Source organism: Diceros bicornis, chromosome 10 (genome assembly GCF_020826845.1).
Source record: "Diceros bicornis minor isolate mBicDic1 chromosome 10, mDicBic1.mat.cur, whole genome shotgun sequence".
Lineage (NCBI taxonomy): Eukaryota > Metazoa > Chordata > Mammalia > Perissodactyla > Rhinocerotidae > Diceros > Diceros bicornis.
This window is the reverse complement of record NC_080749.1, coordinates 60,610,215-60,636,517: the sequence shown is the minus strand read 5'-3', so window position 1 is coordinate 60,636,517 and position 26,303 is coordinate 60,610,215.

Below are 26,303 nucleotides of genomic sequence, written 5' to 3'. Positions count from 1 at the left end.
TGGTTTTAATTGAGCATTTTATATAATTACATTTTTTCTCTTTTCTTAGCATATCAGTTATAATTCTTTTTTTACTTTTCAGAAGTTTTAACTGACTCTCAGATGTAGTGGGCTAAAGAACAGTAGAGACTGAAGTAAATTATATTTATGCCTAGAAAAGGGTGCATGTCTCTTTCTCTCTAGCCACTAGCATCAATCTAATCTTTAAAATGTTCTGGGTCTGGGTTTTTGTTGTTGATTTACTTAGATTCAGTTCACCACAGGCTTCAAATGATTTGATAGCAGAAACAAATCTTTCCCTTATTAGAGCTTGGGGTTTGAGTGCCTGGAACATTTGTCTCAGGTTTCCTGCCCTTTTCTCAGCTTTTAGCAGGCCCTATGCACCTGTATCTCAGAAGGGGTTTCTCTTCTGTCTCCACCTTCAGCTGCAGATAGTCACTATCTGGTCTCAGTGTAAGGCTTGGAGTGCCTATTGGGTTTCTCTCAATTCTCCCTCTGACTTTGGCAAGCCTGGTGCCCCTACACCACAGAATGGGTTTCTGTCAGTTTTTCTGCTCTGACTTCAGTGTTTCTTACGAGCACTTGGTGAAGGACCTTGGAAAAGAGTTGTAGGTAGGGTCAATTTTTCTGCAAGCCTCCTAGGTATTCCAAATGATCATGCCTTCCCATACTCAGCCTTTACAAATTCATCACAATGTCAACTCTTCTCTTCTTTTTCATACATAAGCAGTTTCCTTCCGCTCCCATTGCTCTGCCAACAATGGATGAAGCCGTGGGTCTCTTCTTTCCTAGGAGGGGTTCATTACCTTCTGAATTTCCGTTCAGTAGTGTTCTTTACAACCTCATATTTCTGATGGGATTTTTTAAAATGTGATTTTGTAAGTTATCCAGCTTGTTCTCACTTTAAAGTTGGGGTTGATGCTCTCTTGAGACTTTCTACATCCTAAGCAGAGTGGAAGTGGTCACAAACTTTATTTTTAAATGAAATATATGCTCAACTTAAACATAAATAATTTATTATGTTTATAGCATACAATATGAAAAGCAGCTTAAGTTTGCCTTATATGCTCCAAATACATTACAAATATCTAATAAACATGTGTCATACCCTCCATTAAATAAAAGGTTCTTGCATGTTTTCTTAATTGATGTCTTGACTATTTGACCTTGGCAAGAATATTTTAACAAACTTTTCTTTCTCATTTCCATTATGAAAATAATGGAGATGCTTCACTTTCAAATAAAAATTATGTTATAATATTGACTACAATTTTTAATTATATTACCTCCACCCTCTTCCTACCTGAAGATTCTCATGTGACCCACTGATTGAAAATCAGGGTTCCAATGTGCTTTTGAAAACTCTACTTAAAAATTCATGGGACACATAAAATAATATATCTCATTACTTATTGTCAGACTTTTTTCTTTCTTAAGTAAAATTGGAATTTTTAGCTTGTTCAATCCCCAATGTCAAAAACTTGGAACTTATATGACTTTCAGGTGTTTCTAAAAACTAAAACAGTTTGCAACACATTGAAGATAAAGGCATTTCTAGATGAGAAATAGCAGGATCAGTCCCATGAATAGAGTGCTTGAGCACTGGCTTACCCTGATGGGGCATTATAGAGTTTCAGTCCTTCTGTACCTTCGAAAATGTTGTTTTAAAAAGATTCAACAATCTATTAAAAGGCTTAGTCTTGCTATTTATTGAAATTATTAAAAAATACACTACCAGAGAAATAAAATAGCTTTGCAGACAGTTTTGAAATCTGAATTTCAAAATTGAGCAATGGAAATCATTCTAGTTAAGTATTTTGGCATGACGATCCTCCATTAGATTAAGTGATTTAATAAAAAAATAATTAGTCACATTTCTTTATAGCTACAATTCAGCTACTTCATTGACCTTTGTCAGTGAAAAAAGCTTAATGTTTTTCAAATAATATAATGCCATCAGGTCCCCTATTACTTTATTTGTATGTCATCATACAGAAAAGTAAATAAAAAAGAAGGTGCAGCAGTGACTTATTTATGGGATGTAGTTATACGCAATCTGTTACTCTACATTCACCTTTTAACATGAACCATTTATCTAAATTGAAAAATTCTTTTTGTAGTCTAAAACGTAATCAGAATCCATGTCAACACACTTGTCCAAGATGCAGTTTAAATTGAAATAAATGACAAACAGAAGATAATCTTGAGGAATTGAAATCCTTTAATTTTTAAAATTTTTTTCCAGTTGAGATATTTCACTGTATTATGCTATATTTTTCAGAATTCAAATACTAATGCAAATAACTTGTCATATTGTTTAAGTTTTTTTATTTTTATAATATAACACATCATCTAATTTTGAAAATAATCTCTATATACTACCAATATGAGAAAGAACAACATTTAAAGATAGTAGTAATCATAAAAAAATTTGGCTATCCCCACCCTGAGAACTTACTCTGAAATGTTGCAAACACATGTACATCAAGTCACATTGTTTTCACCTCTAATAACCTACGTGATGAACACAACTGACAGAAAGTAGCAATTCACAACTTCATTTCTATTTACAAGTCACGAAATATACCATCTTAAGCGGACTATATCTCGTAGGCTGAGTTAAAAGATAAAAACCAAGATGCTCATTACTGCTCTTAAGAGGTGTTCTCAGATGTAATTTTGACAGAAAGGAATTTTAGTCACATGTTATGTCGACTCATAGCGAGTAGTGCTGAAATATACAAACTATACACACACACACACACACACATGCACAGCTAATTACATACACCTAATTTTTAAATGCATATATAATTATTGATGGACTCATAAAGAAATATTTCTCTACTCCACAGAGTATGAATCAGTTTTTTAGGAAGCAAGACAACCAAGGTGCAGCGAGCTACAATTACTTGGGAGTTTGTTGGGAGGAAAGACTGTGATAGAAACATCCTGACTGTCACGTTATATGACCATTGATCTTTAATATGTTACTGAAGTATTTAAAAAATGCCCCCTTTTTCCTAAAATTAAATCCTTAAAATGTAAACCATTTTTCAGGGGTTTGTAAGCAACTGTGTCAGAACAAAAATAATAATGTGCGTCTTGAGTACAGGTGATGAGACAATCATATCTTGACTTTCCCAATGCTACACCGTCCAAGAATCATCAGCCCAGTTCACACTACAAAAGGCATATTTTTATAAAGTTAGATTCAAACTATTTTTCAATATTAATATGACTTATATGGTACACACTCAAAAACACAAAGCTTAATAATCAGATTTCAGTGTCATCCACAGTCCTAGCCATTTTCCCCCTTTAGCTTTAAAATTAATTGCTTTCTGAATAATATCATTACTTTCAAGATGGAAATATATAGTATTCAAATAATTTGGACATAGGACGTGTGTTCATCCTCTGTGCCTCCATGGATATAGATATATATGCCTCTCGTGCCAGGTTGTAAATGGCATTTTATTTGCATATCCCCCCCACCAATAGACTGAAAGTTCTAGAAAAAGATTATAACTCTTTTAATCACTATTGATTACTATTGTAGCCACAGTGCTGGTATGTAACTAGTGATCAATATATATTTTTTCATTCATTAAACAAATATTTATTAAATGCCTTCTATGGGCACTGTAATGGCAGTCAAGATTCTGACATGAGCATAACGAAGAAAATCATACAGGAGAAATAAATAAAATACAGTATAACAAGGGAAACAATAGAAAAACACATCATTTATAAAAGCATCAAAGAAGAAGGAGGACTTAATTCTCTCTGTTGAAGTCTGTAAAGGATTCTTGAAGGAGGTGACACCTGAGCTGGATTTGCAAAGATGAATGGGCTTTTGCTAGACAGATCATGAGGGGAGATGTGACAAAGTTCTAAAAAAATGATACACTATTTGAAAAGGCACATTGGACACGATGATAAAAATCGTCACAACCCATATCCCTAAAACATAAAATAAATCAGTTCTTAGAGCATATGGCAGTTCTCACTCCACAAAGAGTGAATTTTCACTCCAAAAATCCCATCAATATCTCCTTGATATTTCTATTGCTTGATCCTAGTCTTGTATAATATTATCATTATTAGCATTCCATTCTAATTTACTCCAGTATGTCCCACTTACCCGTGTGAGGTACAAAATTATTCACAGTTCTTTTATTCAAATTAAACTTTTTGAGTCCTTATTCCATCTCTTCAGAATCCTCTCATTATTGATCACTTTAAGACCTCCAGGGATAATATCTCAATCCAAAGGGTCCGTCCTGGTTACTGTCACCTCAGGGAGAGAATCCAGGAAAGCACGCTCTGTCAGAGGAAGGGCCTTGTTCCTGCCTGCTGTACTGTGGTGCTAATACCGGACTACTGATGTAACCTGGGCACTCAGCCCAAGCAAATGCAGTCCAGGAAGGCAAGGTGTTTCCTGGGGACAGGGTACAGTGGCTTGGGCACACACTGAGCCCAATGTTTGGTGAGCCAGCAGCCAGGTACAGTTTCCTGCCTCCATGCCTGGGCCTGAATAAAGGTATAAACAAGGTACCTTCATGGCTCCATGCCACCGTCTACTCGGGCTCCTGGTATGAAAGTTATTGAATGACGCGAATCTTTCTATTTATACACGTAAATACACACACAGCCTTTTTTTTTTTAACCAAAACAAGCCCAGATCTAGAGGGGTTTCCTATTTCAGCCACAGGCTATGACATGAACTACCTTTTTGCTTAGTTCCCAGGAGTGCTAGCATCTTGCCTCTTCCAGGCACATGGTTAATCACCACTTCCTATCCTTGGGAGAATGATATTTCTATCTGTGAAAATCCTGAAACCAATCCATCCTACACAATGCTTCCCAATTAAACTTTCTAAAGCATAATTCTCATTGTGCCAATTAAAAATTTTTATTGGTTCTCTACTGCGTATCAAACTGTGGCCACCCTCCTCAGCCTAGCTTTCAGGGGTCTCCGTGTTCCAGGTTCACGTCTTTCCATTCATCTTATAGCACACCTCTGCATGTAATCATAGACTAAGGTGTTCTTTCAGTGGTAAGGAATAAATATCTACTTCTCATTCAGTCATCTTATTTTACTGGTGAGGAAGCAGACAAGGTATCTCAAGGTTCTATTATGGTAAGGACTTTGCATGTTGGTCACTGTATATTCAATGCTGAGAAGAATACCTACCTGGCCTTCAGAAAGCGTTCACTAAATATATGTTGCATGAGAACAAGACCTTAATCCCCAAAAAGAAAGGGTCTGTTCAGCCTGCAGGTGGCCAGAAAGGGCCCTCAGGTCCTCCCTCTGCCTCTAAATCCTCCCCTGGCTCTGGAAACCCTGTCCGGAAATGACCACCCCTTACTCCAATTCCCTGCCAGCCCCACAGCGATGATTTCCATGCACAGATGCCCCAGGGGTGCCCAAGCTTCATATTCTGTGTGTGGAACCATAGGCCTCTTCCCATCTGAGTGACCAAAATCCTAGGCCTTTTACTCCCGTTGGCATTAGCCAGGAGTTGGAAGGGCATACTCAGGTCTCCCAAGAGTCCTTCCCTCATACCCCTCATGGCAGGTTGTACCACCCCCTGCCTCCAGAAGCTGTGGAGAACTTCAGATCTTGTGTAAGTGGCTCAAGAGATCTGTTAAGAGCTTTCCTCACTTTCCACCCCCAACCCCCTACCCCTCAGCAGTGTTTAGAGAAGTCCCCCAAAGAAACCACTGGTTTTGACCCATGAGGTATTAGAACTGTGCTGTTCAACTGTAGCCACTAGCCGCATGTGGCTATTTAAATTTAAACTATATTAAAAATTCACTTCCTCAGTTGTATTAGCCACATTGCAAGTATTCATGTGGTTAGTGGATTCTTTATTGGACAGCAGAGACATAATGGAATATTTCCATCATCACGGAAAGTTCTTTTGGGCAGCACTGAATTAGAATATTTTCACACTGCTCTTCCTCAGATCAGTTAATTTTTGTTAGAGAATGTTGATACCTTAATTTGATGGGTCACAATATTCTATGAAAACTTTTGAAGATACATTTGTATGTTCTTTATATCTTTCACCTCAAGCAATTCTTGGTCTGCCATTTCTTTTTCAGTTTCCTGTAAAGCTTCTCATCTTCATCAGTTTCCTATAAAGTTTCTTGTTTCCTGAAAAAAAAAATAAATAAATAAATAAATAAATATATGTTGCATGGATTAAGGTTTAGAGCTATTAATTTTTCAGTTTACTTCCAAGGTATATACCAAAGTATATATAAAGAATCTGACTTTCTCACAACACTCATAGTGAATATTAAAACAAATCAAAATTAAAATCATAAAATTATAAAATTATGTATCTATCTATATTCACCCACCTAACACCAAAGTGCATAAATTCAGAACAGCTATAATTACCATTTCTATTTCAAAAATAATAATAAATATTTATTGAACACTTTAGCATGTGTCAGTCATTGTTCTAAAATTTATACATATTAACTAACTTAGTCTTCAAATAACAAGTCTATACTATAGATGTGATTATTATGTTCATTTTACAAATGAGAAAACTGAGGCCTAAAGAAATTAAATAACAATTACATTGAGAGTAGAATGTAAGAAACTTTGGCTATTTCACGTGTATGAGCGAAGAGTGTCATGGGTAACTCCAAGCTGTCTGGCCTAAATATCTGATTAGATGGAAATTTTCAATACAAAGATGGCAAACATTGTATGAACATTTGGATTTGGGGGTGTGCATGTGTACCTTAAGTGTTTGGTTTGGATTTTTTATGTTAGAGGGAGCTCTGAGACATCCAAGGAGAGATAGTAGGATGGCAAATGGCTTAGAGGTCAGAGGAGAAGTCTTGGGAGGGGATATAAATCTGGAAGTCATTGACCTACAAATTACACACTACCCAGATATGACGTGTCTGTGTGAGTGTGTGTATAATCTCCACATGATCGTACACAGGTACAAACATATACTCAGATACTAATATATAGATCTATGTCATGTCGAACTCTAATTTAGCCCAGCTTCTAAATTTAGAAGATACCATCTTTTGATACTAAAGCTTAGGGATCTGAATCAGTGAGGATTGAGTTTAGATACTTGTAATAGAAACCAAATTAAAATATTACTTAGGTAACAAGTCTGGAAGTAGGTATTTTAGGGCCAGTACAGCTGTTAAGGGACTCATTAAAGATTTAGGCTTTTTATAGCTTTCTACTCCTCCATCCTAACAGTGGCACGTGTATTCATTGTGCTGTGCTGTATTCTAGGCAGGAAGAAGAAAGAAGTGAAAAGGAGGAAGGGTTGTGTCTATACCGGGAAAATAAAGCATTCCATTTTGTTTCCATTGGCTGGAAGGTGTCGTACGACCATCCTTTTAAAAAAAAGGCAACTGGGAAATCAAGCTTTTATCTGAGTATATTGTAACTCCAAATAAAACTGAGATTTTGTTTTGTTAAGAAAGAAGGGGAGAATGATATCAGATATATGATCAGCATATCTGCCAGAGAGTCATAGGGCTTTAGAGCTTTAATAGAATTTGAAACTGCGTAGCCTAAACCCCTTCATTTTCTAGATGGAAAAACTAAAGTGATTTGCTCCAGGTTATATCCTGAGAAGGCAGAGTTGTTAGTAAGGGAAGTTGGTAAGAACAGAACCTAGGTGTTCTGGCTCCTAGTTCAGTGGCACATCCATCATACCACACAGCAGTATCAACTGCCTCAAGGCTTGTTATACTGGCCCAACCACCTCATCCCAGAGCCTTCCATTTCCCACTAAACTCTCAGAGTTCTCTGTGCAAATGGCCATTATCATACTTGCCACAATCTACTGTAATTATCTGTTTGTGTGTTTATGTGCCCTCTAAATTGGATATACCCCCTGGAGCAGGCGCTGTGACTTATTCATCTTTATATCCCTCCTCTTTCTCCCCAGGGTCTCAGAGAACACTCAGCATATTGCAGATAGTTAATAGGTTCTTGTTAAATGAATTAACCTCACACAGAAGAACATAACCCTAGGATGGTATTTTAATGGTCTCTGATGGAAGGATATTAAGCATTCTTATGATGTTGAATTTTACCCCAACAGCCCCTGAGCCATTGGTTAAAATCATTATTACAACATTATAATCATAGATCTTAGGGCTGGTAAAAATCATCTGATTCAGTCTCTCTTCAGTTCTTATAGTCCCCTGTTTTATCAGAGTCAACTAAGGACCAGAGACATTACACTGCCCAAGTTTGCTAGATCAGTAAGTGGAAGGGAGGAAAAAAGGCCCAAGACTCCTTCTTAGGGCATTTAGTGTTGTTATTGTTGTGTTTCAATACATCACATTGCCAAAACTTTCATGTAAAAATATATTTCACTTTTATATTTTATATGCTCAAAGTCTAAAATGGCCTATTTTGGAATATTGACCCTTTGATAAATCTCTAAGTGAAGACGCAAAGGTTTTCACATGTATGATATTGTAAATGGACAATAGCAAAAGAGAACCAAGATTTATTATCAAGATCAAACTGGAGTTTTTCCACTTCTAGTGTTTGATACTCACAATACATCTTTAGCACCCCTCCAGGGCAGCTTAGATATTTTACTTTCTGTTTGTAACTGGGAAAATAGAGGTTAAGATAAAGGCCAGAGCAACTGTCAGAAAGCATTAGTTTTGCTACTCTATAAACATATCCATTTGCTTAAATTACACTGGCTCTTAGCATCTATACTTCTGCTATATGCAACATGGCCAACACTATTTTCTCAGCACTTTACTCATTTGAAAATGAGAACATGCATTTTATATGATTAAATAAATTAGACCAGGCCAGGATATGACACCTAGTCCTTGTCCTCAAGATCTAAATGAAATCAGGGAAGCCTATTAAGAGCTAGAGAGTGGGCATAAAGACAGTCAGGTGCAGAACTAAACATGAGCTCATATATTTATCGTATATATCTCATATTATATAAATCAAATATATCATATATATTAATAGCAATCATCATAGCTTTGTTATATATGGTCATGTGAACTCTATTTCCCTGGGACATAAATTTTGTTCAATATAAATTTGTTGAATAAGAGCGATGCATGTTTCTTCTTCAATTCAGTGCAACTTACAGAGAGAGGGAAAAATTTGGAAGTTGTTTTAACAATGAGAGCTAGCTGGGTAAGTCAAACAAGATCAGAAGGAAGGTTGCATGTCAGGGTTATGGCCCCTAATGTATCCAAAGAGTTAGTCTAGGCTTCTGTTTACAAATATATTCTCATTTTTGTGCTTGACCCCATTCGATCCTTTCCAAAGCCTAGTGACATAAAAACAGAGCAGGTTTTGTTATTTCTAGATGAGGAAAATGAGGCTCAAAGAAGTTCTACAGCACTCTCAAATTCTGATAGCTACTGAGTCCCAGAACTGGGAGACAGAGCTCTAAATCCCCAGGAGTTTGGCCTCTCACTCCCAGATTCTTCTACTCCGCCATCTTTTCCTGCTGTTAGAAGTGGGCAGCCTGGGTTATAGTGGGCAGAACCAACGCACATTGTAAGAGCCAAGCTGATGTTTCATAGATTTGTTTTAAAAATTATTTTTTAATCTAGTTTAGTTACTAAACAACTACACTCAAGACAGGTAATCATTTGAAATCTCAATCATTTGATAAAAGTATGAAATACCTGAACAGTAATTAGTTCTGCTACATAATTGCCTTGATGTGCTACGTTTAATGATTATTATGCTTTTTAATTCATAATTGTCTAATATCTACCTACCTATTGCTATGGGACAAAGAGACTCTTTTCTGTGAAATGTGTGCCATGTAATCTTGTCTCTATATTGCTCCGTGAAAAGCTGATTAGAAGCAGAACCCATTAAGGTCTATATTAAAGGAATTGTGGGAAAATAATGAATCAGAAAACTGACATAGAGAGTTAAATGGAAAATAACACCTGTTCATTCTTTTAAAAAATATGTGTGTTTCCTTTATAGGAAAGTTTTAGAAGCCAGTTAAAAACTTATTTCAAAAAAGATTTATTGTGAATAATTCAGAACCTTCCTCCACACAGTACTGTTCTCTTGTAACCAAACTGCTCTCCACATGACAATATTATACTACCATTCCCTTTATATTTGTATTTTTTTAGTGCTTTATAGCTGAAAAGAGAATTTTTACCTATTTTACCTCTTTGATCTCTTTCTCTATATTAGCTTGTGCATCCTCCCTCTTCTACATAGTCTATTTCTCTGATTATCTTCTCTTCAGTCTAAAATGTTAGCTCAGGAGTTATTCTTGTGTCACAGTATCAAGACATATGTGGGTGTTCAGTTTTGAGAATATAAAGACAGTATAAGATTTTTAGCTAAGGTAGAAGATGAATGTCCTGAACATTATGCAATAAATTTCATGACAACATATTTCATAAATCATCCAGAAGCTCCTCCTTTTCTGGGATCATAGAGATTTGAGAATTCCAGAAATGTAATGATGTTGTCATCATTCTTTATTATTCGAAGGTGATTTTATATTCTCATCTTGATCTGAGGTTGCACCTGAAAAATGCTTGAAGCTCTTGATCTTTTCCACACAGACCAAGCCCCGTTACTGTTGGTGGCTGTCAGCAAAGGATCTGGTTTATATGTGCCTTGATTTCTCATGCCAAAAGTTTTGCTTAGACTTTTGAACTCTATATGCCAGGTTAGCTGATCTACTGCCATTCTTCTTCCATCCTATTGCTTAGTTCCTCCGCTTGCAATTGTATAACTCAGCAGTGTTTGTTCCAGCCATCCACACTGCTCAGTACTTCTTATGTTTCTCTCCAACTTCATAACTCTCTTCTATGTCTAAACGAAGATCATATACATAATGGGCCTGAGCAAAGGAGAGAACTACATGAAGCTTGACTTTAGGTGTCCCATCCTCCTCAGTATGCATGTTCCCTCTCTTCCCAATATTTGTGACTCCCCTAACCAATCTGCTTTGAAGAAAGAGTACTATAAGTATTAATTAAATTCTTTTGTAAATTTAAGTTACCGCAACCTAAAGGTTTTAATATTTAACACAGTAACTCTAATCCTGAAATAAAAGACTATTAAGGATACTTCTGGTATCAAATGAGGCAGGAAAATTCACAGGATGGTTGTGATGAAAATAGCAAAGGGCAGAGAGTTTGTTTCTGGAGAATAAATTTGGTTGACTCTTTATCTACATCAGAATCAGACTTTGTGACCCTAAGAGTAGTTTTCTCTACTCTGGTCCTATGACAGATATTCTAGAAAGATTAAAGATGAGATCTTTGACATTTTAATTTAAAGCCAAAAAGCAATATTTGGGTTAAGAAGAATGATGTCAAACTCAGTGCCAAAAGCAAAACATTTTCACTCTTTCATTTTATCTAATACTTGAAAATATTCTGGAGAAGGAAATACATTCTTGGGAAAGAAAATACTGGAAATGGAGACATCCTTGGGAAAACAGGCAACATAACTATTAAAGTATCTGACTCATAGTGACTCAAAAGGCACCAGAATCTTTTCCTCTGTCTATCATTTTGCCTACCTCCTAAAATGAAATCTTGCCATTTTTATTGTACTTGGAACAACTATTAGATATGTTATTAAAATGTCAGCCTTAAGATAAAAATTGGCCAAAGGCATTACCTTAATTTTTACCATTTTATACCTTGAAAATTACAACTTAAAGCATACATTTAATAATCTTAGTAACGGGCTATAGAAATGCCAGGTATGTATGTACCTCTTCTGTGGCAGAGTGCATTTTCCCAAGATGGCTGCATCCATATATAGCCCATCTTACATAGTCTTCTTACTACATGACATCAACACTTTGACCAAGAAGTGAGGTCTATATTTTCTCTTTCTCAATTTCTCTCTCTCTCCCTTCCCTCTGTCTCTCTCTCTCTGTCTTTAGTCACTGTGGGAACCCAGCCACCGTGCAGCAAGCAAGTCCATACTAGTCCACATGGAGAAACCATGTAGAGAGTTCCAAATGAAGAGAAACTGAGTCCTCTGGCTAATAGCTAGTCACAACTCCCCACTATGAGTGAGCCTTCAGATGATTCCAGCCCCCAGCCTTTGAGTCTTCCAACTGAGACCCTAGGCATTGTGGAGCAGAGATAAGCTATCCCCTTTGCGCCCTGTCTAAACTCCTAACTCCCACAATCCATAAACATAATAAATGGTTGTTTTACTCAAATACATTTTGCATAATTTATTATATAGCTATAGTAACTGAACCATCATCATATTGGAAATACATATGTGATGTTTTTGTTTTCTTTTCCTGGCTTCTGTCATCAGTGCAATTCTTGATTGTTTAAAGAAATTATGAGACATAGCACTGTATCATCTACTCCATTCTTTCCATGTCTTCAAATCTGCTATGCAGGTTCAGTACACTTCCAGAAGTAGAATGTGGCACAACCATATTTCTAGACTAAATGAGCAATTTAGCAGCCACGTGGGAACAATATATTCTTTAGCCTTATCTGTGGTAGTACCCAGAAACAGATGTACTCAACTTACTTCTACAGACATTTATTGACTATCTGCGTATGCAAAAGAAGAGAAAGAAAGAGGATACTACTGTTTAAGTAGTTTGTACATGGCAGGCTCTATTTGTTCCTTAAATATTTACAACAATCTTGTGAGATAGGGCATCACCACAGGTGAGACTCAGGGAGGTTAAATAACTTTGCAGATCTAACTGCCAGAGGGTGGGAGAGTCAAGATTCTATCTTGTATCTGCATTATGACAAATATATGCCTTCTGCACCCTGCCTTATTTTTATAATGGGATAATAATAGTAACAACTTCAATGGTTGTCATTTAAATTGAGTAAGACAGTTGGTGAAAATTGCCTAGAAAATAGTAAACAATAAATATTAAATATTATTTTTATTATACCATTTTGTCTTACCTTTCGACTTAGTGCTAGATACTGTGAAAATACGAAAGTAAGATACAGTCTTCACCTTCAATAAGTTTATATTATAGTTTTAGAGATGTTGAGTTGGAGCTGTAGTGGTTTAGGTATTGAGGTAAGTATGCAAAAAACTATAATGTAAAATAAATTTTAATAAATGACTCAAGAAATGTACTGGAAAGTGATTATATTCAGTTGAGATATTGAGAAAGATTTCATGGATACAATGGTGCTGAGGATGGATCTTGCTGGTTAAGGTTTTACTCTAATAGATAGGAAAAGTGGCTAATTCCATGTAGAAGGAATTGCATAGCAAATAAAATGAAAGCATTGGGAACTATACAAAAATTCTAAGAAGTTCAGTATTCCTGGAGAAAAGAACTCATTAATTTTTTTAAGATGGAAAAATTGAATATGTTTATAGGCTTAGGGGAAGGAATCCATAAAGATTTTAAGCCTAGATAAAGAAAGATGATGGCTGTCCTGAAAGAGGTGAGAATGGGGTGGACTGAGGGCGTGGAAATGGAGCTGGCCGTGAACAGCAAGAGGAGCTCATTCTCAGAGAGTAGAGGAAATTGTGGCCATAGATTAGGTGACTGTGAATGAAAGGATACTGAGTGTAGGAAGGGTGCATTTGGCAGCTTCAGGCCTTCAGCTGGATAGGAAAGGAGATTACATGAGTGGTGGCAGTGAGAAGAGGGCTTGAAAAGGCTGGGGAAGGTTTAGAATGGTTTTGAAAGGGAATGGAAGAAGCAATTGAATGAGAACAAATCCAAGGATTGTTGATAGTGTTGCTCCCACAATAAACGTGTATTGTTTACCTCCCCTGTGCTAGAAGTTGAGAGTACAATAATAAACAAAGTAGACATAGACTCTGCCTTCAAGACGGGGATTAGGTAAGTAAATGGGAAATTACTATTCAGTGTAATATAGCCAGATAGAAGTCTATTGTGTAGACTTCTATAGGGGCACAGCTTATGAGGGGCACTGAGTCTCAAATTCGCAAGTTAGAGGAACACTTTCCAAAGCATGTGACATCTAGATTGAAAATAACAAAGCAGTAGGTGTTAGCCAAGCAAAGAGAGACAGAGAGAAGTGGGGGGAGTGTTGCAACACATGGCCTAGTGGGTGCAAAGACCCACAATTATAGGAAGTCTGGCATATTTTGCACTGAAAATAGTACCTTCTTTCTTTATATGTTACATCAAGGAGTGTGAACTAAACCCCCAAGATATTAGAGAAGCAGTGATGTTTTACATAGGAGAAAAATCAGCCTAAATCTACATTTTGGAAAGATGTCTTAGCCAAAGTTTTCGGTGGCAAAACACAAAATTCCACTTGAGCTGACTTAAGCAAAAAGGAGAAATTTATTAACTATGTATTATAGTGCTTTTCAACCTTTTTCATTTCCTGGCACAGATGGAAAATGATAATATTTATACAGCACCCTGGGGAAAACAGACATGGCTGCTTGTGGCGGGAGGCAATCAGCCTGGGACTCCAGCTGCCCTAAGGGCTCGAGGGGTCGAAACTGAAGCACGCATCTTCAGGACACTGGCTGGGGAGCTCAGATCCATTATATGAAATTATAGACTCTGGGATAAATCATGAACCTGAAAGCCTGGCTGAGCCTCATGAGGGGCTGAGGTTAGGAACTCCAAAGCCGTCAGAAGTCAAACATGCCTTTCTCTCTTTCTGGGGCAATGGGGTCTTATCTCTGCCCCTTTCTGTATATACACTTCTTCTCACTCTCTCTTTGAGCTAGATTTTTTGCTTCATTGTACACATGGCAGAAGATACTGCCTCAACACTCCCATATGTGCAAGTTCTCCCAGTTAAAATATTTAGTAAATATACACTAACAGTTCTTAGTGTTAATCTCGAGTTCGCAAGAAAGAGTATCTGATTGGCCTAGGTGCCCAACTTGTACGAATTTTTTTGTTGTCAAGAAGAAGTAATAAACAGAGGGCCACAGAGGCCTACCATTGTGTGGCTGGAGGTAGACATTTCCAGAGGAGGGGCTGCAGAAGCTGACAGACTCTGGAAGGTCACTCTGGCTGCAATATGAAATATGTCCAGAAGGGAAGGCAATATGGGAGTCATGGAGATGAGCTGAGAAGCTGCTGCAGTAGGCCAAGAAAGGGTCCAGAATGGTCAGGGCTGGAGTAAGAGCAGAGGTATAGAACTACAGAGATCTGAGCAACAGCGTAAAGGCAGAACTAATAAGGCTTGTAGGTAGAAGAGAAATGGAGCCCGATTTCTGGCTTGAACAACCAGGTGAAAATGATGGTATCCTTCTCTGATAAAGGATAACAAAAGAAGAAGAACAAGTCTAAGAGATGGAAGAGTTTTAGTACTAGACACAAATTTAAAGTTTCCATGGGAAGTCTGAGTGGATAAATCCAACAGGCGGCTGGTTAGGAGAGACTGGAGCTCAGAAGAGCCATCTAAGAACACAGAGACATTTGGGAGGTTTTTAGATAATGACTGAAGTTTTGGGTTGAAATTGTGCAGTTAGAGAGTTTAGGGTGAGAAGGGAAGTGACATAACAGTGGAAAGACCCCTAAGAAAACCCCAATTTTGAGGGATGGTCAGAGCCAGAGAGGCCTCCAAAAGAGATGGAGAAAGAACAAAAAAATAAATGGGATAGGGGGAGGAGGAGGGAATGGAGGACAAAAGAAAGGATTTTTTTCTACAAGTAGGAAGTAGCCAATAGTGGCAAATGCTGCCAAGAAGTAAAATAGAATACAAAATAAAAAGGGCTCTGTGGATTTCGCAATAAGGATCTTGGCAAGAAAGCAGTTTAAGTAGAGGGATGAGTACAAAGGCCAAACTAGAAAGCATTGAAAAGTAAACGGGAGGTGAGAAAGTAGAGTATGAAAAGACTTACAAGAAGTTTGGCTGTGAAAGAGCGGAGAGAGATGCCAATATCTGGGGAGGGTCTTGGGCTGAGGGAGTGTTTTGTGTTGTTCTTAAACACGTCACATTAATTCCATACAATGGCATAGCTGGCTAGCATCTTCAGGCTAAAGAATGGAGCTTGAAATGGTGTCAGTGGCTCAAAAAGAGTGCTGAATCTTTGCTACATGCACCTAAAACTGCATAAAATAATGGTGAACTTCAGGATTTAGAAGTGGATTCTCTAGTCATTGAACATATCAGGTGAAGAAAGTCTTCTTGTCAGGATGCTGACAGAGATCATGGCATATCACCCCTAGGAAAGCAAGCCCAGCACAGGGAGAGGACCCTTACTGAAAAGGAACAGGCTGCTCCTAAGCCAAAAAATGAGGCTGCTCAGAAGAAAAGATAACCCAAAAGAAACTGAAGAAGGAAAATTTAGGGCTATGAAATATATAGCATAGAATGCATGCAAATAAAAAGAAAATAAAAAGAGAGGGAGAAGATTGTCGCTAAAGGAGAGCATGAGATCAAGGAAAGGTGTGTCTGCATGTGTTCTTGTCTGTGTGTGTGCGTGTTGTATTGTTTTATATAGAATGGGAGGGACCTAAGCCCTTATTATCATGTCCAGCACGTAGTAGATACTCAATACATATAGTAATGAAGGAAGAAGGAAGAAAGAGAGAGAGAGAGAGAGAGGAAGGGAAAGAGAGAGGGAAGGAGGGAGGGAGGAAAAATGTCTGCAGGCTCAGTAGGGAGAGTCCTTGAAAGTTGGTGTCATTGAAAACATAAAAGAAAGACCTAGAAGAAATAAATGATGGACCAAAGTCTCAGTGAAGTTTGAAAAAGATAGGGTCCAGAATGCATAGGTTTATTTTTAAACTGACTGAAATGTGGGTTTTATATGGAAGAGAAATAAATAAATATAAGGATCGAAATATCTGAAAAATAGAACAAAGTCCTAGAAAGCAAGGGCTGATAATGCCAAAGATAACTGTAGCATCTTCAAAATGGTGCTTATGGGGTGAGCTGAGCTACTCTTCCTTGGCTTTCATGAACAATAAAGTAAAAAGTTAAACATAAACCCTAGAATTTGTTGATTATTTACACAAGAAGCTAAACTGTAATCTCTAATGAGAACCATCGTAACAGGATGTTGTAATGGACTAAAGCCCCAAAATAATAAATATCACATTCTAATTGAGTTACAAGATAAACATGCAAGATATCAAAGGAGGTGGCCAAAAACTAGTTTTGTGATTATTAATCTCTTATCCATATTTAGGGCATATTTGGGAGTTTGAGAGGAAGGTTGGAGAAAAAAGAATTTTTGTAGCAAGCTGGTATTCTCAGAGGCTCCCTCCCAAGTGGGAGAAGTTGGAATTGCCTTTTCTTCACCGCATTCCTAGGAAACGGAGCTTCTCAGGCACCACTCAGAGGGTTTAATATGTGTTCCTGGAACCTGGGGAGACATGGTGGGTTGGTTGTCTGCCTCGCCCCTAAGAAATCAAGATTTACAACACTGTGGCTGGCCAAGTGCCTGGGAATGGAGCAAGGAGGAAGTGGCTGCACTGGATGGGCCTGCACTCCATGTTTCTTAAGGCAGAGGGGATGAGTTTTCCCTATGGACCAAATGTGGGCCTCTTGTAACAGAGATAACATGAGCCTTTTTAATACCCTGCATTGAGGGCTAAGAGAGGTTGAGCAGAAAGAAGCTGGAGGTACTCTGCTAGAGGCAGAGGATCTCTAGACAACATTATAAGGAAGTAGCTTGAGAAAGGTGTGTTACCTCTGTCAAGGCCACTGCGATGAGGGATCCCCAAAGACGGTGATCTCCAGGGAGCTCACAAAAGTAACATGATAGACATGATCACCAAGCCCAGAGAGTGCTGACACCAAATGTTGAATGTTTTCTTCAAGTAAACTTTTTCTGTCTCTCTTAATTTTACTTCCTTTGCCCTCACCCAGACTCCAACCATGGAAGGGTCAAAAACTCTGTTAGCAAGATGAAAAAGGTGGTAGAATTTCTGGATTGTAAGAGAGAGAATCTTACCAAGCCTTTCCCTTCATTTCCCACTACTGGAGGCCTGCCAAGGTGGGCCCAAGGAGGGAGACAACTAACTTAAAAATAAATTTGGAGTATTAATTATTACACCAGACTGGATATATTAATTATGGAAATGAGACTGTGATCTGTTCCTTGAAGTGGCTGGGGGAATTTTCATTATCTATGAGTGACCGGGAAAGTCATGGGTTTGCCCAAGATTTCATCAAAGGGCAGGGTAAGCACTAACCTCATGCAACAGGTTTGAACAGTGAACAGGGAAAAAAATCGAGTTGTTTTCTGATTGCCTCACAAGACCCTTTGGTTCATCAAGATGTTTACACAGGTATTCATAATTCTTCTGTTACTTGCTCTCTTTCTCCAGGCAATAGAAAAAACAGACATTTCTAGTATCTTGAAATTTTTACCTGTCTTGCAACTTGAAATTTAAAAAAGCAATAAAGAAGTGGAAAAATCAGATAGAAACTAAAGTTATTTCATTTTATAAAACGTTGAAACACAATTTCTTTTCATTTAATTTCTGGGACAAGTGAGTTAGAGGAAGTTTGAAGGAAAATTCCTTATGCTTACAGAATATAACCTTCTGTGCTGAATGTGTCCATACATTCCCAGATTAGTTTACTCTTTTACTAGTGTTTTAATGATTATTCTTAAAATATATTTCATTAATTAAATGATCCCAGTGAAACGTATTCGTTAGGAGAATAATAAAACCTGTAATCCGTTAATGTTAAGAGCTATTTCTGTATTGGCTTTCTCTGGTTTCAGAGACTATAAACTATTTGTTCTAGGTAGAGAGTTCTTTATTGCTTGCTTTCTGAGAATTTGTGACTAAACTGCAGAATGCTGATTTCCATGAGCAACACTTGAAGAAATGAAAGCAGTCATTTGGAGGTGAACCAAATTCTTTGCCTATGCAAAGCCACCAACATTATATTCAAGTCGAATACTAGAATTTGGGGAGTCATCTCTATCAAAATCATGCAATGATTAGCTGAATTTTTATGTAGTGCCTGACCTGGGCATTTGGAAATAAAGCAGGTTGGCATTGACTGAACCATTCTTGCAGTAGGATGTTTCTGCAACATATTCTCCACCAAAATCCATTTTTGGTTAATAGCTTGTTGAAATACGGGTGTTACTTTTTTTTTTTTTTTTTTTTTTTATTTTTGTGAGGAGATCAGCCCTGTGCTAACATCCGCCAATCCTCCTCTTTTTTTTTTTTGCTGAGGAAGACGGCCCTGGGCTAACATCTGTGCCTATCTTCCTCCACTTTATATGGGACGCCGCCACAGCATGGCTTGCCAAGCAGTGCGTCGGTGCGCGCCCGGGATCCGAACCAGCGAACCCCGGGCCGCCGCAGCGGAGCGCGCGCACTTAACCGCTTGTGCCACCGGGCCGGCCCCTACGGGTGTTACATTTTTATAGAGGTCTTTTGAGGCTTTACATTTTGGAGAAGTAAAAAGTAAGTTTATTTTTTTTTCTGAGACAGATAAACTTGTTCAAATTTTCATTTGAAGCATAACGTTTTCTTAGTTTGTTTATGATGCTGAAATTTTTGCTAAGTTTGGATGATAAATTGAAAGGGTTAAAATACAATAAAGCTGTTTCTTAGAATAGTTTGTTACTTGAAAAATTCACAATAAATAGAAAATCTTCTATCTATTAAAACAAAGGTTCACATGACTTATTAAGAATTTATTTTAATATGTTTTTTCCCTAGTGGTAATAGTTCTTTAATGCTACGAAATAGAAAGGGCAAATATCATGCCTTTAACAAGGTCAGAGAGAAATCTGGGAACAGAATTTGGAGTAACCTGAATTCAAAAGCCTGATCTAAACCCCAAACAGGTGTTCTTTTTTATGGTCTACTGAATGAAACACTTCTTATTCATCACAAACCTAGAAGCCTCATATTCAGTCTCTAACTCCAAAATCCATTTCTTAACTTGGCAAGGGGTGTAGAAAGTACAGAGGCAGTGTTTCATAATACTATTGGGCAGTGTCTCTGGGAAGAGATTAACAACTGCTTAGCTTGGAGATTTTACCTTCTGCCAGAGAATGCCTTTGCATGGAAGCAATTTTAAAAACTCCCCACTGTAACCATTAAAAATAAAATATATACACAGCATTGGAACTTGGAGTCCGTTTATTTCCTTCTTTTTGTTTCCTCAATTCATATTCCCCAGGAAAGGAGTATATGACTTCTGGAGGCAGAGAGTACAGCTCATGGCCAAAATGGAGCCCTCCTTTAAGAAACAGTGTCGTTGCAAAGACGATTGCCTCCTTTCTCAGTAGAGTCATTTTATTCCTAGAATTTTGATAAACATTTTCACCTGATCCACACAAGAAGCATTAGGAATTTCATGCCAGAAAATTAGGAATACGTTATGTCACATGAAGTTAAAACTCTGATTGTTTCCAAAATTTTACTGTAATTTATGCCCTGAAAGACTCAGTTTTTAAAACAAAAATGTGATATGGTTCTGAAGAGATTCCTTTGAGCCTCTTCTTGTCTTCTGAGCATATCAGAGTGTTCAAGGACAATCTTGGGCCAGCTGTACAATCTATTGTGCTGCCCCAGTTTTCACGCCCAACACCCTATTAGAGTCCTGTGGCTTCAGCTTGCTCATTAATTTGTTCATATATTCACCCAGTAAATTCCAAGCCACAAAAGCCAAGATAAGCATTATTCCTGGAGACCTTGCCCATAGTATGGAGTGGAGATTTAGCAGTTAACACAAGAGACATGGGCCCTGCCATCATGCTGTTTATATGTAAGTAGAATGATGGTAAATCACCTCTGGCATTATTGATTAATCAAGTACAAACTGTGGTAAATGCTATGAACGGCAGTATAGGGAACTGTAAAATGGTATAACGGAGGAATCTGAACTAATTTGGAGTCCTGAGTGTCTGGGAGTCAGTGGGGCAGAGGCATTCCCAGCAGAAGAAATGATAATATGAAGACCATGAAGGGGAAAGCACATGGTACACTCTAGGAAATGAAATAAATCAGGGTAACTAAAGAAAGTTTCTTACCTGAGCACCCATGAAACTCTAGGGGTCTACAAGTTGTCACTAGGGGTTTCACTAGAGTGGGGAAAAGAGGGGGCATTTTTTTAAACTTCACATACCATGCAATGTTAGCACTTGCAGTGATGGGTAGTTACTGAGTGGCCCCGAGAACAATTTCATTAGCAGTCTTGCAGATCCATCTAACAGTGTCCAGTAGGACTGTGTTATTTGCTGGAGTTTTCTCAGCTTTTCCATGAGTTAGGGGAAGTCACTCTTGAATGGTGAGCACTGTATTGCACAAAAGGGAGAGTAGTAGATTGATGACATCAACCATTCCCTCCCAAATTGTCTCCCACAACCTCCTCTTATGTGCCAATGCCTGCCTCATCGGGGTGACCAAGTTCTACCTGTATAATAGAAAAATATAGGGAAACTTTTATTCTAAAGAAGATATTTTTATGTGTCATGACATTTTCTCTCATGCTGCATTATTATTGTTGTAAATGTTGCAAAACATGGCTTGTGTAGGTCAGCCGTGAAGTATTACAGGAAGTTTCATGTTTTAATGATTTTTCTCACTGCTATTTATCATGTCATTCTGTTGTATACTTTATCAGTGTTTTTGTTTTCCAAAACAAAAACTCTTTTTTTTTTTTTTTTTTTTTGTGAGGAGATCAGCCCTGAGCTAACATCCGCCAATCCTCCTCCTTTTTTTTTTTTTTTTTTTTTGCTGAGGAAGACGGCCCTGGGCTAACATCGGTGCCTATCTTCCTCCACTTTATATGGGACGCCGCCACAGCATGGCTTACCAAGCAGTGCGTCGGTGCGCGCCCGGGATCCGAACCAGCGAACCCCGGGCCGCCGCAGCGGAGCGCGCGCACTTAACCGCTTGCGCCACCGGGCCGGCCCCCAAAACAAAAACTCTTTGAAGATAGAGTTTGAGGTAGAAGAAGATTCTAGACCTAGGTCTGTGGATAATTCTAATAAGTTTAGAGAGAAGAGTTACAAACTTCTAAGTCATTTCCAAGTACTAGTGTGAGAAAAGACAAGTTCATTCTTACACTAAAAACTAGTTATTAATGAATTTTGCATGGGTTGGTTATCCAAGTTGTTGTATTCCATTTTGCAAATGCATCAATGGCTGCAGAAAAATTTAAAAGACTCGAGTATAAATCACAGCCATTTAACAAGTAAAGGAATTGATTATTTTAGATGACTGTTGGAATCTCAAAATAAGAGTAAAACTTTAGTGTAAAAAAGTCACATTTAGTTAAAAGACTCAGGAAGCAACTTATTTAGTAATAGAACTTACTGCCTGGAAAAATAAAAAAAAAAAAATTATGCACTTGATGGGAATCTAAAAATTCCAGCATATAAATATATAGTGAAGAAAATGCTGACAAATTGTAATATGAGAAATAGAAAAGTTTCCATATTACACAGTATAATAAGTTGTCTATATTGATGACATGTCACACGATGCTAAAGAGCTCTGGGGTAATAAACTGAAGAACAATAGTTTCCCATTGCAGGTTGACGAGTCAACAGATTCCATCAGTAAGTGTCATGTTGTAGCATTTGCATGATTTCTAAATGGTGGTGAAATTCAAGAAAATTATCTGCTGCAAACAAGCAGAGGCTGAGATCGAGTTAATGTTGTGCCATCATATCTGGAAACAAAAGACCTGTTTTGGGGAACTATTGGCATCTGTGCTCACAGTGCCTCATCAATGACTAGCTATGTGAAAGGTTCTGTGTCTATTATAACAAAGGAAAATTCCAATGTTGTCATGCTCATTACCTTCTTTACTGAGAGGTACTCATGTCAAAAACTCCCTGACATGAAATAAAAAGGCTGTAGGTGATGCTATAAAAATGGTTAACTTTATTAAACAAAGACCGGTTCACTCAAAGATTTTCAAAAATCTGGACAACATAAACATGCTACCTACAGAAATCCACGTACTCAGCATAGGAGGGGATCTCTACAGGGTGAGTGAGCTAAAAGGTAAATTGCAGGAATACTTGAAAAGACACAGAAGGTCAGATTTTACTAAGTGCTTGGATGATAAGGAATAGCTGCAGACTAACCTGCTTAGCAAACATTTTTCATCACATGAACTAGTTGGACAAGTCTCTGCAAGGCCCTGGAAAAAATGTTTTGACTTCAAGTGACAAGATGTTTGGCTTTAAAAGAAACAGAATCATTGGAAAAAATCATGTTACAACAAGAAAGCTTGAAGTATTTCCCATGCTGCTTGGATTTGAGAGTGAGAAAGATTATCAGCAAGTCTCTAGTCTTACTGAAATCCCCTAGGAGGAACTGCAGAACAAAACCACAGGTTTTCCCTCCCATTCAACACAACTACCTGACCAGGTGCGGGGCCCTTTCTCTGACTCTCTTGTGCAATCTACGAACTTCATTTCTTTGTATTTGTGAAGTGAAAGACAAGCACGTTTCACATTAAAGAGGTGAATTTCCTCCTTTGTTTTTAGTTTATGCATGTATAGACTTATAAAAGAGATCAAGAAAACAACATATGTGTATAAGAATTTTGTAACTATCTAGTCCTGTATTTGCACCTGATATATAACTCAGAAAGAAAATATCTTTCAAGTCTTGTATAAAACTATGCCTAACTTGTATGTTTTTTTAATTCTCTTTTTTTTTTTGAGGAAGATTGGCCCTGCACTAACATCTGTTGCCAATGTTCCTCTTCTTTTCTTTTTTTGTTCTCCCTGAAGTCCCAGTACATAGTTGTATATCAGTTATAGCTCTTCTATATAGGACGCCGCCTCCGCATGGGTTGATGAGAGGTGAGTAGGCCCTCGCCCCAGTTCCGAACCGGCGAACCCCAGGCTGCCAAAGTAGAATGCACGAACTTAACTGCTACGCCCCTGGGCCTGCGTTTTATATTCATATTGCTATGGCCAATGGTTTTGGTAGCTTTACTATTAAACATTGTTAATAAATTTTCATATTGAAATAACAGTAATTAAAATCAATTTATGATCTTTATTTAAATGAAATCTATAGAATCTATCATTAGAAAAATTAAATCCCATCTTGGCTCAAGGCAGTTATTTTAAAAAAAGTTATGTCTGTTTTAGAATTTTTTTTAATTTATGAAAAGGAAAGAATAATAATTTCAAAAATAGTAAACTTAACTGTTTTAAGGAAAATTTGGATAAAAGTCATTTTTAGCTTTAAATAAGGAAAAATACAACTATAATTGTAAATACCATATAGCACATACCAAACCTCATTAGGATTATATATAGCAGAAACAATACATTCCTTTATATTTCTGTGGTATCAGTAGTAATATCTTCTCTTTCATTTCTGACTTTGAGTCCTCTTTTTTCTTGCTGAATCTAGCTAAAGGTTTGCCAGTTTTGTTTATCTTTTCAAAAAAACCAGCTCTTAATTTCATTGATCTTTTCTATTGTCCATTTAGTCTCTACAGGCACACCTTGTTTTATTGCACTTTGCTTTATTGAGCATAGCAGGTACTGTGTTTTTTAGAAGAGCCTCCATGAGCAAAAGACTATGACTCACTGAGGGCCCAGATGCTGGTTAGCATTTTTTAGTGATAAAGTATTTTTTAATTAAGATATATAAATTGTTTTTTAGACATAATGCTACTGTACACTTAATAGACTACAGTGTAGTGTAGACATAACTTTTATATGCACTGGAAAACCAAAAAATTCATGTGACTAACTTTATTGCAATATTTGCTTTATTGCAGTGGTCTGGAACTGAACCTATAATATCTCCAAGGTATGCCTGTATTTCATTTATTTCCCCTCTGATCTTTGTTATTTCCTTCTTTCTATTAACTTTGGGCTTGATTTATTCTTCTTTTTCTAGTTCCTTGACGTATAAAGTTATGTTATTTCAGATTTTTCCTGTTTCTTGATGTAGGCATTTATCACCATGAACTTGCCTCTTAGAACTGCTTTTGCTGCATCCCATAAGTTTGGGTATGTTGTATTTCCATTTTCATTTGTCTCAAGGTATTTTTTGATTTCTCTCTTGATTTCTTCTTTGACCCATTGGTTGTTTAATGGCATATTGTTTAATATCCACATATTTGTGAATTTTCCAGTTTTCTTCTTGTAATTATTTCTAGTTTCATACCATTGTGGTCAGAAAAGATGCTTGATATGATTTCAATCTTTTTAAATTATTAAGACTTGTTTTGTGGCCTAACATATGATCAATCCTGGAGAATGTTCCATGTGCACTTGAGTAGAATGTGTATGCTATTGCTTTTGGATGGAATGTTCTGTATATATCTGTTAAGCCTTTCTAGTCTAACGTGTTATTTGCAGCCAATGTTTCTTTATTGATTTTTTGCCTGGATGATCTATCCAGTGTTGAAAGTGGAGTATTGAAGTCCTCTACAATTATTGTATTGCTGTCTATTTCTCCCTTCATATATGTTAATATCTGCTTTATGTATTTATATACTCCTATTTTAAGTGCATAAATATTTACAAATGTTATATCCTCTTGATGAATTGATCTTTTTATCATTATATAATGACCTACTTTGTCTCTTGTTATAGTCTGTGGTGTAAAGTCTATTTTTTCTGATGTAAGTATAGCCACCCCAGCTTTCTTTTGGTTTCTCTTTGCATGAAATATCTTTTTTTCATTTCTTCGCTTTCAGTCTGTGTGGGTCTTTAAAGCTGTAGTGCATCTCTTGCAAGCAGCATATAATTGGGTCTTGGTTTTTTTTTTGTTTTTTTTTTAATCCATTCAGCCACTCTATATATTTTTATTGGAGAATTTAGTCCATTTACATTTAAAGTAATTATTCATAGGTATGCATTTCATAGGTACAGATTTACTATTTGTAGGTATGGACTGACTATTGCCATTTTGTTCATTACTTTCTGGCTGTTTTGTAATTCCTTTGTTCCTTTCTTGCTCTCCCCTTTTGTGATATGATTTTCTGTAGCAGTATGCTCATATTCCCTTCTTTTGATTTTTTGCGTATCTACTATAGGTTTCTGCTTTGTGGTTACCCTAAAGCTTACATTACATTTGTAACATTCTATTTTAGACTGATGACAAATTAATTTTGAACTCACACAAAAGCTCTCCACATTTATATCCCCTCTTTTATGTTTTTGATATCATTTTACATTGTATATCCATTAAAAATTATTATAGTTATAGTTATTTTTAATACTCTTGTCTTTTAACCTTTATAATAGAGTTATGTGATTTACCTACCACCATTATAACATTAGAGTATTCTGAATTGAACTATATATTTACCATTACCAGTTAGTTTTATACTTTCATATGTTTTCCTGCTACCAGTTAGTATCCTTTAGTTTCAGCTTGAAGAATTCC